General features: G+C 38.5%; 3 long non-coding RNA genes across 5 annotated transcripts in view; 1 reads left to right on the forward strand and 2 right to left on the reverse strand.

The window, feature by feature from the left end:
- Positions 1-14,281, forward strand: part of LOC309663976 — a 307,408-nt gene that overhangs the window by 270,034 nt on the left and 23,093 nt on the right. The gene's annotated exons all lie outside the window — the stretch shown is intronic.
- Positions 1-14,281, reverse strand: part of LOC309663981 — a 173,303-nt gene that overhangs the window by 2,492 nt on the left and 156,530 nt on the right. The gene's annotated exons all lie outside the window — the stretch shown is intronic.
- LOC309663987 lies at positions 7,636-11,754 on the reverse strand. Its single transcript, XR_014265544.1, has 2 exons — positions 11,591-11,754; positions 7,636-11,271 (listed from the first exon to the last, which is right to left on the reverse strand). It is a non-coding gene; the product is annotated as an uncharacterized lncRNA (long non-coding RNA).

A 14,281-nucleotide genomic window follows, 5' to 3' on the forward strand; every position in this document is an offset into this window, starting at 1 on the left:
ATGTGTTTACCCTGTCCGCGAGCTGCTGTAGAATGTGACATTGGTTTTGAAGTTGTGTGGTTGAGGACCAAGATTCCAGAGTCAGAGAGACGTGGACTTGACTGAAGTCTCTACCACTTACTAGCTGTTACCCTGGAGCAACTTACTTCATTTCTCTTATGCTCAGTGTCCTCATCTTTGATGTAAGGATGATAATAATCTTCAGTGTAGGGATAATTACTCACAGGCTTGTGGGATGATGTGATGTAGAACATCTGAGTGCCTAGCATTAGTGCCTGTGATATAGCAGATGCTCAATATTGGTGGTATCATAATTACTGTATCAGTTTTTAAATTTTTAGTTGTGGTAAAATACGCATAACAAAATTTACACTTAACAATTTTTAAGTGTACAGTTCAGTGGTATTAAGAACATTCACATGATTATATAACTGTCACCACCATCCCTATACTAATTGTTAATATGGTTTTAATGCCCTCTCCTGAAGAAAAAAGAAAAGCATGAATTTACCTCTTCTGTGTGAGGCTTTGTCAGAATAGACTCCTTCCTAGTCTCTCAAAATCTTTTGAAACATGGTCAAATCTGTCTGTGTCTATATTTTGAAAACCCCTTCGTGTGAAGTGTTCAAGGCATCGGACTGATTCTGGTGTTACCTTGTATTTGTAGCTTTAGAGGTGGGGGCTAAACAGACCTGCTCAGCTACTCTAGGGTAAAAGTAATTCCCAGATGCCCTCACTGACACTTTGCAGTGTCTTCCTCAGCTGACGTTTCTGACTGCTGCCGGCCTAGGCTCTGCTAATGGAGGTTTATAAAGGCCTTCACAATTCCTATGGTAACCCAGGAGAAAGGCTGTTGCCATGGGGATTAGTCAAGCCTATCTAAACCTTCCATCCCCATCAGACAGATGAGAATGATGTGAGAATGAATCCTTTACTAGTTCACCTTCTGAAATTGCTAACAATTATCTCTGTTTTAGGAAAAGGATTCATCATTTCTTTCAGGTGGAAACTCATTCACATTTTCAGCTTGAAAGAAGTATTATTTAAAAGCTTTCTTGATCTTGGTTTCAACCAGAGTCACCCAGAGAATGAAATGGCTGGTGATGGAACCACTTCCAAATTTCTGCACTGTTCCCAGCCACTAAATAACATTTGTCACAAGCATGTGAACTCCATATTGTTTTAAAAGAATAATGTTTTTTTGAAATATATTAACCCTAAGCATATGTCTATTAATGCATTTTCACATTGTTTTATAATTGATTCTAGAAGAATCTGAGCTCCCCAAAGACAGGGTCTATGTTTTATTTACCTCCATGACCCCAGCATCTAACCCATTGTGTTGCAATATGAGGGATTCAGCAAATGAATGAATGAATCAATCTATCAATGTACACCTTCATGTTGATGATGGCAGAGATAGTGGGTATTGGTGTTCAAGTGTGTAATAGAAGCTACCTCTAAAACATTTATTCATTTATTTATTTTATTTTATTTTTTATTTATTTATTTATTTATTTATTCATTCTTGGCTGTGTTGGGTCTTCGTTTCTGTGCGAGGGCTTTCTCCAGTTGCGGCAAGCTGGGGCCACTCTTCATCGCAGTGCGTGGGCCTCTCACTATCGTGGCCTCTCTTGTTGTGGAGCACAGGCTCCAGACGCGCAGGCTCAGTAGTTGTGGCTCATGGGCCTAGTTGCTCTGCGGCATGTGGGATGTGGGATCTTCCCAGACCAAGGCTCGAACCCGTGTCCCCTGCATTGGCAGGCAGACTCTCAACCACTGCGCCACCAGGGAAGCCCTATTCATTTATTAAAAGACAGTTTGTTAATGCTTACCAGCTTCATTTATTCAACAATGGCACAGTTCCTGCTTTTAATTCATGGAGCTAATCTTTAGGTATATAACACTGAACAGGACAAAGTCCCCATCTTCCTGGAGCTCCTGGTCTGCAGGCAGAGATAGACATATACTGCTGTCAGAGTAAAATGAGATTGGTGTTAGAGTAGAAGCATAATCACCAAAACCATATTTAATTCAGACTGGGGCTCAGGGATAGAGATGAAGTTTGAGCTGGGCCTTGATGGATGAGTAGGAGTTTTATAGGGAGATGAGGCAGGTAAAAGGTGGTTGTGTGGGAAAGATGAGATGAACCATTTAAGGCAGCAGGAAGAGCATATGTTTAAGAACATAGCGCGTTGAGGGAGTGGTAAATATTCTGAGGTGACTGAAATATAGATTTTATGAAGGATGAGGCAGGAGGCTGACCTGTAGCCAGGTTATTATGAGTCTAATATGCTATTCTTACCCACATTCTCCTCCTGGGAAAGTGGACACTGAGAGCCTGGGCCTGGTGTGGGGATCTGGACGTCAGGGCTGCGTGAGGACCTACCCCCAGATATGGGGTGGAGAGGGCCCACAGAGTACTTCCAGGAAGTAAGGCAGGCCCAGGCCCAGAGTCACAGCATGAGAAGGTCCACCATTCAGAGGGTCAAAGGACCAGACCCGCCTTTGGCATAGCCAAGAGGAGTGGCAGGGTTGGAGAAAGTGGCCAGGAGGTTGGGTCTGATGTTGGAGCCAGTTCTCTTTTAGAGGGTGCTTATGCTCCTGCCTGCAGCTGGCCTGAATTGGGGCAACACTAAGGAATTTAAAGATTTTTTTCAGTAGAGGTAAGACATATTCACAGAATTCATATCTGTGTTTTACAGACATCCTTCTAATGCAGGCAATAAGTAAGATGGGCAGAAGGGGAAAACCTGGAGCTAGGGGCAGAGGTCCAGGGAGAAATCAGTAAATAGCTCTAGCATGGAGAAGGGAGATGAGTTCTCTCCTTCTTTTCTTTCAAATATTTACTGATCGCTTATTTGCTGTGGGTTGTGCTAGGTTCTAGGAATGCAGAGATGTATAAGATATGGGCCTGCCCAGGAGTTTCTCTGAGTCTACTGAGAGAGATGCTCAAGTAAAATATGAATCTTTATGTAGTCTGGTATATCAAGAAGTATATCAGGTGGGCTTGGCAAATGGCTGGCTTTTAAACCCTTATTGAAAGAATGAATTAATTAGAATTGACAGTTGTTTAATGTTTGGTGTAGAGGGCAAGAGAGAGGAAGTGGTTGAAGATAATCTGATGCAGTTTCTGTAACTGAGCAGATGGTGAGCCAAGAAGGCAGAACTATAGGAAGAATATTGGGCAGCAGGGAAGACCATGCTTTCCAGTGCTACCATAATAAGGAAGCAAATTTCAGGCTGGTGGGAAAGATATCTTGGAGGCTGAGGTTCTTATGTGCTTACTTTTTGAAGTGTAAGGTAATCTGTGTCTTACCTATATGAAGGACACATGCAGAAGGTGGCTATTAGCCATGCTGTCAGCAAGAGATAATAATTTTGCTTTGCTTTCTCTCAGTCTATCCCTCTTTAGCGTTCATCTTTCCAGATTGTATAACCCGGAATAGTTAAATCATTCCCATATGCATTACTTTCATTACTTAGCCATTAGAGGGTTGTGTGGTATTGTGGAGAGTGCATAAAATTAGGGATCAAAGGCATTAAGTTCAAAACCCACCTTATCACTCATTACCTGTGTGACTTGGGCCAATATTTAATCCTTTCTGAGTTCAACTTTCTTCCATGTAAAGTGGGAATAATAAGTGCCCTGCTTCCCTCCCAGGATTCTTATAAATAACAAATGAAAAATGTTTTGTGAAGTGTAAAGTTCAGTGCAGCTAAGAGTTGCCATCATTACTTGGGAAGCTCTTTCCTTACTTTCTTTAGTTGTGCTGCATCTTTCTCAAGTAGTATGTAAAACAGACACGATGAGCTTTTTCCTTACCTTAAGCTGACACTGTAAGAGTCAGGGATTGGTGATGGTGTAAAGCTCAAGGATTGAGTAAGGACATCTATGGTCTGTTTTGCACATTACTTGACCCTCCTCTCCAAAAAGGGCAGAAAATTTGTTTTTTTTTAAACTACATTAAACTGTGCCCAATTTAAACTGCTTCATCCAATTGTCACACATTTAGGGTAGAAATAGGAATGATGGAAGGAAGCTACACAAAGGAAGATTTTATTCAATAATAAAAAAAAACAAAAGTCCTCACAATTAGGGCAGCAAAAAAATTGGAGGGACTTCCTGAAGTGGCACTGAGTGGCTCCTGGCATATCATGGAGAGTTCTTAATAAATTATTAACTATCATTTATCTTACAGTTATTTCATAGACTTCCAGAGTAAGACGGTACCAAGGATGCACTGCCCTTATCAAAATGATTTAGAAAGTGTTATCTCTTTTTCTACACACCAGAAGAAATTATATAAAATTGGTGTCATTTCTTTCTTAAATGTTTAGGATAATTTACATCTGGGCATGGAGTTTTCTTTGTGGAATATTTTTTAATAGCATATTCAATTTATTTAATAGAAATAGAATTTTCACATTTCTAAAATTCATTTTCTTTCTGTTTTAGAAAGCTGTGCTCTAGGAATTTATCTATTTCATCAAAGTTGTCAGATTTATTGGCACAAAATTTTTCGTAATACCTTGTTCCTATCATTTTTATTCCTGTAGGTTCAGTAGTGATGTACTCTCTTTCGTTCCTGATACAGCAAATTTGTGCATATTTCTTTTTACTTAATGAATCTTGCCAGGAGTTTATCAATTTTATCAGTCTTTTCAAGGAAACATACTTTGGTTTTGTTCATTCTGTTTTTTGTATATTTGTTTTCTATTTCATTAATTTCTCCTCTTTATTGTTTTCTTCCTTCTTTTTAGAGTTTACTTTGCTGTTCTTTCTTCTAAGTTCTTGAGATAGATACATAGGTCATTGATTTTTAGTTCTTATTATTTTCTAATATAAGCTTTTAGATTTATTTTCCTCTCAGTACAGTTTTAACTTATCCTCTCCCAAGTTTTCATATGCTGTATAATTTTTATCATTCAATTAAACATATGTTTTAATTTCCATTATCATTAATTCTATGACCCATGAGTGTTATAAGAATTATATTGCTTAATTTCCACATATAGGGGAATTTTTGAGTCATCTTTTCATAACTGATATCTAACTTAATTCCACTGTGGTCAGAAAACATACTTTATTTCAATTCTTTGAAATTTGTTAAAGCTTATGGTTTAGTGTATGTCAATTTTAGTAACTGCTCCTCATGCACTTCAAAAGAGCATATATTCCATCTTTGTCTGCAGTGTTCTATATATTTCAATTAGGTTAAATTTGTTAATTGCATTAGTTAGATCTTCTTTGTTTTTACTGATTTTTTCCTGCTATTTGTTATTATGAGAAGTGTATTAAGTTTTCCATAATGATGCACATTTAACTATTTATTTTCATTCTGTAAAATTTTGCCTTATTTTGAAACTATATTACTGGATGCATACAAATTTAGAAATTGTTATATCTTCCTGGTATAACTGAACCTTTTATTATTATCAAAAGTATCTGTTATTTCTGGCAATGATTTTTTTCTTAAAATTTACTTTGTCTGATATTTATGTAGCTGTATCAACTATCTTTTGGTTAGTGTTTGTATGATATATCTTCTCTATCATTTTACTTTTAATCTTTCTCTGTTCCTATATTTAAAACTCTTATAAGCACCTATGAATAGGTTTTATATTTTGTTTTTATTCAGTTTCTAATCTTTGTCTTCTAATAAAAGTATTTAGTATTTATATTTATGTAAATAATATATTTATATATATTTTAGTTTATGCCTATAATTAATGTTTTTTCTATTCTACTTGTTTTATGTTTGTTTTTTTCTTTTTCCCCACTTTTGGATTAACAAACTTCTTTTATTGTTACTGTTACATTTTCACTCTCTATTAGTTTGTATGTAGGATACTCTTCTACATACCCTCAAAACAAACATCAAAATCCATAGGCTCCTTTAGAAATTTTCTAATTGTCTTAATAATATCTTTTACAGATCCAGGATACAATCAAGGTCTTGTGTTGCATTTAGCCATCGTGCCACTTTAGTCTGGAATAGTTCTTTACTCTTCCCTTATCTTTCATGACATTGACATTTTTGAAGAGTTTAGTCCCATAATTTTGTAGACTGTTTCCCAATTTGGATTTCTCTAATTCTTGTAATGATTAGATTCAGGTTATGTATGTTTGTCAGGAAAATCATAAAAGCGTTGACATGTTCTTTTCCATGCATCACATCAGGTGGCATGTAATGTTGATTTGTTCCATTACTGGTGATGTTTAGTTTTGTCACTTGGTTAAGATGGTGTCTGCAAGGTTATCCACTCTAAAATTGATTAATAGTGAGGGACCTTCAAGATGATGGAGGAGTAAGACATGGAGATCACCTCCCTCCCCACAAATACATCAAAAATACATCTACATGTGGAACAACTCCTACAGAACACCTACTGAACACTGGCAGAAGACCTCAGACTTCCCAAAAGTCAAGAAACTCCCCATGTACCTAGGTAGGGCAAAAGAAAAAAGAAAAAACAGAGACAACAGAATAGGGACGGGACCTGCACCTCTGGGAGGGAGCTGTGAAGGAGGAAAAGTTTCCACACACTAGGAAGCCCCTTCACTGGCAGAGACAGGGGATGGGTGGGGGAAAGCTTCAGAGCCACGGAGGAGAGTGCAGCAACAGGGGTGCAGAGCACAAAGTGGAGAGAATCCCGCACACAGGATCAGTGCCGACCAGCACTCACCAGCCCTAGAGGCTTGTCTGCTCAGCCGCCAGGGTGGGTGGGGGCTGGGAGCTGAGGCTCGGGCTTCAGAGGTCAGATCCCGGGGAGAGGACTGGGGTTGGCTGCATGAACACAGCCTGAAGGGGGCTGGTGCACCACAGCTAGCTGGGAGGGAGTCCAAGAAAAAGTCTGGAGCTGCCTATGAGGCAAGAGACCATTGTTTTGGGATGCGTGAGGAGAGGGGATTCAGAGCACCACCTAAACAAGCTCCAGAGACAGGTGTGAGCCGTGGCTATCAGTGTGGACACCTGAGACTGGCATGAAACGCTAAGGCTGCTGCTGCAGGCACCAAGAAGCCTGTGTGCAAGCACAGGTCACTCTCCACACCTCCCCTCCCGGGAGCCGGTGCAGCCTGCCACTGCCAGGGTCCCGTGATCCAGGGACAGCTTCCCCGGGAGAACACACTGCATGCCTCAGGCTGTTGCAACATCACGCTGGCCTCTGCCACTGCAGGCTGGCCCCGTATTCCATACCCCTCCCTCCCCCCAGCCTGAGCGAAACAGAGCCCCCTAATCAGCTGCTACTTTAACCCCGTCCTGTCTGGGCGGGGAACAGACACCCTCAGGCAACCTACATGCAGAGGTGGGGCAAAATCCAAAGCTGAACCCCAGGAGCTGTGCAAACAAAGAAGAGAAAGGGAAATTTCTCCCAGCAGCCTCAGGAGCAGTGGATTAAGTCTCGACAATCAACTTGATGTACCCTGCATCTATGGAATACCTGAAGAGACAAGGAATCATCCAAAATTGAGGTGGTGGACTTTGGGAGCAACTGTAGACTTGGGGTTTGCTTTCTGGATCTAATTTGTTTCTGGTTTTATGTTTATCTTAGTTTAGTATTTAGAGCTTATTATCATTGGTAGATTTGTTTATTGATTTGGTTGCTTTCTTCCTTTATATTTTATATATATATATATTTTTTCCTTTTTCTCTTTTTCTGAGTGTGTATGTGTATGCTTCTTTGTGTGGTTTTGTCTGTATAGCTTTGCTTTTACCATTTGTCCTAGGGTTCTCTCTGTCCATTTTGGGGGGTTTTTTTTGGGTATAGTTTTCAGTGCTTGTTATCATTGGTGGATTTGTTTTTTGGGTTGGTTGCTCTCGTCTTTCTTTCTTTTTTTGAAATTACTTTTTTATTTTTAATATTTTTTAAAATTCTTTATTTTAATAACTTTATTTTATTTTATTTTTCCATTCTTTCTTTCTTTCTTTTTCTCACTTTTCTTCTGAGCCGTGTGGCTGACAGGGTCTTGGTGCTCCAGCTGGGTGTCAATCCTGAGCCTCTGAGGTGGGAGAGCCAATTTCAGGACATTGATCCACCAGAGACCTCCCAGCCCCATGTAATATAAAACGGCGAAAGCTCTCCCAGAGATCTCCATCTCAATGCTAAGACCCAGCTCCACTCAACGACCAGCAAGCTACAGTGCTGGACACCCCATGCCAAACAACTAGCAAGACAGGAACACAACCCCACCCATTAGCAGAGAGGCTGCCTAAAATCATAATAAGTTCACAGACACCTCAAAACACACCACCAGATGTGGTCCTGCCCACCAGAAAGACAAGATCCAACCTCATCCACCAGAACACAGGCACCAGTCCCCTACACCAGGAACCCTACACAGCCAACTGAGCCAACCTTACCCACTGGGGGCAGACACCAAGAACAATGGGAACTATGAACCTGCAGCCTGTGAAAAGGAGACCCCAAACACAAAGTTAAGCAAAATGAGAAGACAGAGAAATGTGCAGCAGATGAAGGAGCAAGGTAAAAACCCACCAGACCAAACAAATGAAGAGGAAATAGGCAGTCTACTTGCAAAAGAATTCAGAGTAATGATAGTAAAGGTGATCCAAAATCTTGGAAATAGAATGGAGAAAATACAAAAAACGTTCGACAAGGACCTAGAAGAACTAAAGAGCAAACAAACAATGATGAACAACACAATAAATGAAATTAAAAATTCTCTAGAAGGGATCAAGAGCAGAATAACTGAGGCAGAAGAACGGATAAGTGACCTGGAAGATAAAATAGTGGAAATAACTACTGCAGAGCAGAGTAAAGGAAAAAGAACGAAAAGAATTGAGGACAATCTCAGAGACCTCTGGGACAACATTAAACGCATTAACATTCAAATTGTAGGGGTCCCAGAAGAAGAAGAGAAAAAGAAAGGAACTGAGAAAATATTAGAAGAGATTATAGTTGAAACTTCCCTAATATGGGAAAGGAAATAGTCAGTCAAGTCCAGGAAGCGCAGAGAGTCCCATACAGGATAAACTCAAGAGAAAAACATGCCAAGACACATATTAATCAAACTATCAAACATGCCAAGACACATATTAATCAAACTATCAAGACGCATATTAATCAAACTATCAAAGAAAAAATATTAAAAGCAGCAAGGGAAAAACAACAAATAACATACAAAGGAATCCCCATAAGGTTAACAGCTGAACTTTCAGCAGAAACTCTGCAAGCCAGAAGGGAGTGGCAGGACGTATTTAAAGTGATGAAAGGGAAAAACCTACAACCAAGATTACTCTACCCAGCAAGGATCTCATTCAGATTCGAAGGAGAAATTAAAACCTTAACAGACAAGCAAAAGCTAAGAGAATTCAGTGCTACCAAACCAGCTTTACAACGAATGCTAAAGGAATTCTCTAGGCAGGAAACACAAGAGAAGGAAAAGACCTACAATAACAAACCCAAAACAATTAAGAAAATGGTAACAGGAACATACATATGGATAACAACCTTAAATGTAAATGGATTAAATGCTCCAAGCAAAAGACATAGACTGGCTGAATGGATACAAAAACAAGACCCATACATATGCTGTCTACAAGAGATCCACTTCAGACCTAGGGACATACAGACTGAAAGTGAGAGGATGGAAAAAGATATTCCATGCAAATGGAAATCAAAAGAAAGCTGGAGTAGCAATTCTCATATCAGACAAAATAGACTTTAAAATAAACACTATTACAAGAGACAAAGAAAGACACTACATAATGATCAAGGGATCAATCCAAGAAGAAGATATAACAATTGTAAATATTTATGCACCCAACGTAGGAGCACCTCAGTACATAAGGCAAATGCTAACAGCCATAAAAGGGGAAATCGACAGTAACACAGTAATAGGAGGGAACTTTAATACCCCACTTTCACCAATGGACAGATCATCCAAAATGAAAATAAATAAGGAAACACAAGCTTTAAATGGTGCATTAAACAAGATGGACTTAATTGATATTTATAGGACATTCCATCCAAGAACAACAGAATACACTTTCTTCTCAAGTGCTCATGGAACATTCTACAGGACAGATCATATCTTGGGTCACAAATCAAGCCTTGGTAAATTTAAGGAAATTGAAATCATATCTGGTATCTTTTCCAACAACAACGCTATGAGACTAGATATCAATTACAGGAAAAAAATCTGTAAAAAATACAAACACATGGAGGCTAAACAATACACTATTAAATAACCAAGAGATCACTGAAGAAATCAAAGAGGAAACCCAAAAATACCTAGAAACAAATGACAATGAAAACACAATGAACCAAAACCTATGGGATGCAGCAAAAGCATTCTAAGAGGGAAGTTTATAGCAATACAATCCTACCTCAAGAAACAAGAAACATCTCAAATAAACAACCTAACCTTACACCTAAAGCAGTTAGAGAAAGAAGAACAAAAAAACCTCAAAGTTAGCAGAAGGAAAGAAATCATAAAGATCAGATCAGAAAGAAATGAAGGAAATGATAGCAAAGATCAATGAAACTAAAAGCTGGTTCTTTGAGAAGATAAACAAAATTGATAAACCAGTAGCCAGACTCATCAAGAAAAAAAGGGAGAAGACTCAAATCAATAGAATTAGAAATGAAAAAGAAGTAACAACTGACACTGCAGAAATACATAGGATCATGAGAGATTACTACAAGTAACTATATGTCAATAAGATGGGCAACCTGGAAGAAATGGACAAATTCTTAGAAAAGCACAACCTGCTGAGACTGAACCAGGAAGAAATAGAAACTATAAACAGACCAATCACAAGCACTAAAATTGAAACTGTGATTAAAAATCTTTCAACAAACAAAAGCCCAGGAACAGATGGCTTCACAGGTGAATTCTATCAACATTTAGAGACGAGCTAACACCTATCCTTCTTAAAGTCTTATAAAATATAGCAGAGGGAAGAACAATCCCAAACTCACTCTATGAGGCCACATCACCCTGATACCAAAACCAGACAAAGATGTCACATAAAAAGAAAACTACAGGCCAGTATCACTGATGAACATAGATGCACATATCCTCAACCAAATAGTAGAAAACAGAATCCAACAGCACATTAAAAGGATCAGACACCTTGATCAAGTGGGGTTTATCCCAAGAATGCAAGGATTCTTTAATATATGCAAATGAATCAATGTGATACACCATATTAACAAACTGAAGGATAAAAACCACATGATCACCTCAACAGATGCAGAAAAAGTTTTTGACAAAATTCAACACCCATTTATGATAAAAACCTTCTAGGGGGCTTCCCTAGTGGCGCAGTGGTTGAGAATCTGCCTGCCAATGCAGAGGATACGGGTTCGAGCCCTGGTCTGGGAAGATCCCACATGCCGCGGAGCAACTGGGCCCATGAGCCACAATTACTGAGCCTGCGCGTCTGGAGCCTGTGCTCCAGAACAAGAGAGGCCACGATAATGAGAGGCCCGCGCACTGCGATGAAGAATGGCCCCCACCTGCCGCAACTAGAGAAAGCCCTCACACAGAAACGAAGACCCAACACAGCCATAAAAATAAATAAATAAATAAACCTAAGTTTAAAAAAAAAAAAAAAACCTTCTAGGAAGTAGGCATAGAGGAAACTTACCTCAACATAATAAAGGCCATATACGACAAACCCACAGCCAACATTGTTCTCAGTGGAGGAAAACTGAAACCATTTCCACTAAGATCAGGAACAAGACAAGGTTGCCCACTGTCACCAATATTATTCAACATAGTTTTGGAAGTTTTAGCCACAGCAATCAGAGATGATAAATAAAAGGAATCCAAATCGGAAAAAAAGAAGTAAAACTGTCACTGTTTACAGATGACATTATACTATACATAGAGAATCCTAAAGATGCTAGCAGAAAACTACTAGAGCTAATCAAAGAATTTGGTAAAGTAGCAGGATACAAAATTAATGCACAGAAATCTCTTGCATTCCTATACACTAATGATGAAAAATATAAAAGAGAAAATAAGGAAACACTCCCATATACCATTGCAGCAAAAAGAATAAAATACCTAGGAATAAACATACCTAAGGAGATAAAAGACCTGTATGCAGTAAACTATAAGACACTGATGAAAGAAATTAAAGATGATACCAACAGATGGAGAGATATACCATGTTCTTGGATTTGAATAAGCAACGTTGTGAAAATGACTATACTACCCAAAGCAATCTACAGATTCAGTGCAATCCCTACCAAACTACCAATGGCATTTTTCACAGAACTAGAACAAAAAAATTCTCAATTTGTATGGAAACACAAAAGACCCAGAATAGCCAAAGCAATGTTGAGAAAGAAAAACGGAGCTGGAGGAATCAGGGTCCTGGACTTCAGACTATACTACAAAGCTACAGTAATCAAGACAGTATGGTACTGGCAGCAAAACAGAATATAGATCAATGGAACAGGATAGAAAGCTCAGAGATAAACCCACGCACATATGGTCACTTTATCTTTGATAAAGGAAGTAAAAATATACAATGGAGAAAAGACAGCCTCTTCAATAAGTGGTGCTGGGAAAACTGGACAACTACGTGTAAAAGATTGAAATTAGAACACTCCCTAACACATACACAAAAATAAACTAAAAATGGATTAAAGACCTAAATGTAAGGCCAGACACTATAAACCTCTTAGAGGAAAACATAGGCAGAACACTCTATGACATATATCACAGCAAGATCCTTTTTGCCCCACCTCCTAGAGAAATGGAAATACAAACAAAAATAAATAGGACCTAATGAAACGTAAAAGCTTTTGCACAGCAAAGGAAACCATAAAGAAGATGAAAAGACAACTCTCAGAATGGGAGAATATATTTGCAAATGAAGCAACTGACAAAGGGTTAATTTCCAAAATTTACAAGAAGTTCATGCAGCTCAATATCAAAAATACAAACAACCCAATCCAAAAATGGGCAGAAGACCTAAATAGACATTTCTCCAAAGAAGATATACAGATTGCCAACAAACACATGAAAGGATGCTCAACATCACTAATCATTAGAGATATGCAAATCAAAACTACAATGAGGTATCACCTCACTCCGGTCAGAATGGCCATCATCAGAAAATCTACAAACAATAAATGCTGGAGAGGGTGTGGAGAAAAGGGAACCCTCTTGCACTGTTGGTGGGAATGTAAATTGATACAGCCACTATGGAGAACAGTATGGAGGTTCCTTAAAAAACTAAAAATAGAACTACCATATGACCCAGCAAATCCCACTAGTGGGCATATACCCTGAGAAAACCATAATTCAAAAAGAGTCATGTACCACAATGTTCATGGCAGCTCTATTTACAATAGCCAGGACATGGAAGCAAGCTAAGTGTCCATCGACAGATGAAAGGATAAAGAAGATGTGGCACATATATACAATGGAATATTACTCAGCCATAAAAAGAAACGAAATTGAGTTATTTGTAGTGAGATGGATGGACTTGGAGTCTGTCACACAGAGTGAAGTAAGTCAGAAAGAGAAAAACAAATACTGCATGCTAACACATATATATGGAATCTAAAAAAAAAAAGTTCTGAAGAACCTAAGGGCAGGACAGGAATAAAGATGCAGACGTAGAGAATGGACTTGAGGACAGGGGGATGGGAAAGTGTAAGCTTGGACGAAGTGAGAGAGTGGCATGGACATATATACACCACCAAATATAAAATAGCTAGTGGGAAGCAGCTGCATAGCACAGGGAGATCAGCTCGGTGCCTTGTGACCACCTAGAGGGGTGGGATTGGGAGGATGGGATGGAGACGCAGGAGGGAGGAGATATGGGGATATATGTATGTGTATAGCTGATTCACTTTGTTATAAAGCAGAAACTAACACACCATTGTAAAGCAATTATACTCCAATAAAGATGTTAAAAAAAAAAAGATTAATTAATAGTGATTTTGTCGTTAACAATGAATAAGTATTTTGTATTCACTAACTGATAAATATTTTATGGGGTGATACCTTGGGATGAAATATCCTGTTCCCCATTAAATTTTCACCCATTAATTTAAGCATCCATTGATCATTTTGCCTGAATTATTACTCTGATAGTTACCAAATGACAATTTTCTAACTTTTATTATTCTATATTTATTAGTTGGTATTCTATTTTAAGGTACAGTTTTTCCTTCTTTCCCATTTATATTTTATTCATTCATTTGTTTGTGTCAGTATGAATTAATAGATTATAATTTTATTTAATGTGTTACAATCTTTGTCAATACTTATTTTGATGCTCACATT

Source organism: Balaenoptera physalus, assembly GCF_965194825.1.
Source record: "Balaenoptera physalus genome assembly, chromosome: 7".
In the NCBI taxonomy this organism is placed as follows: Eukaryota; Metazoa; Chordata; class Mammalia; order Artiodactyla; family Balaenopteridae; genus Balaenoptera; species Balaenoptera physalus.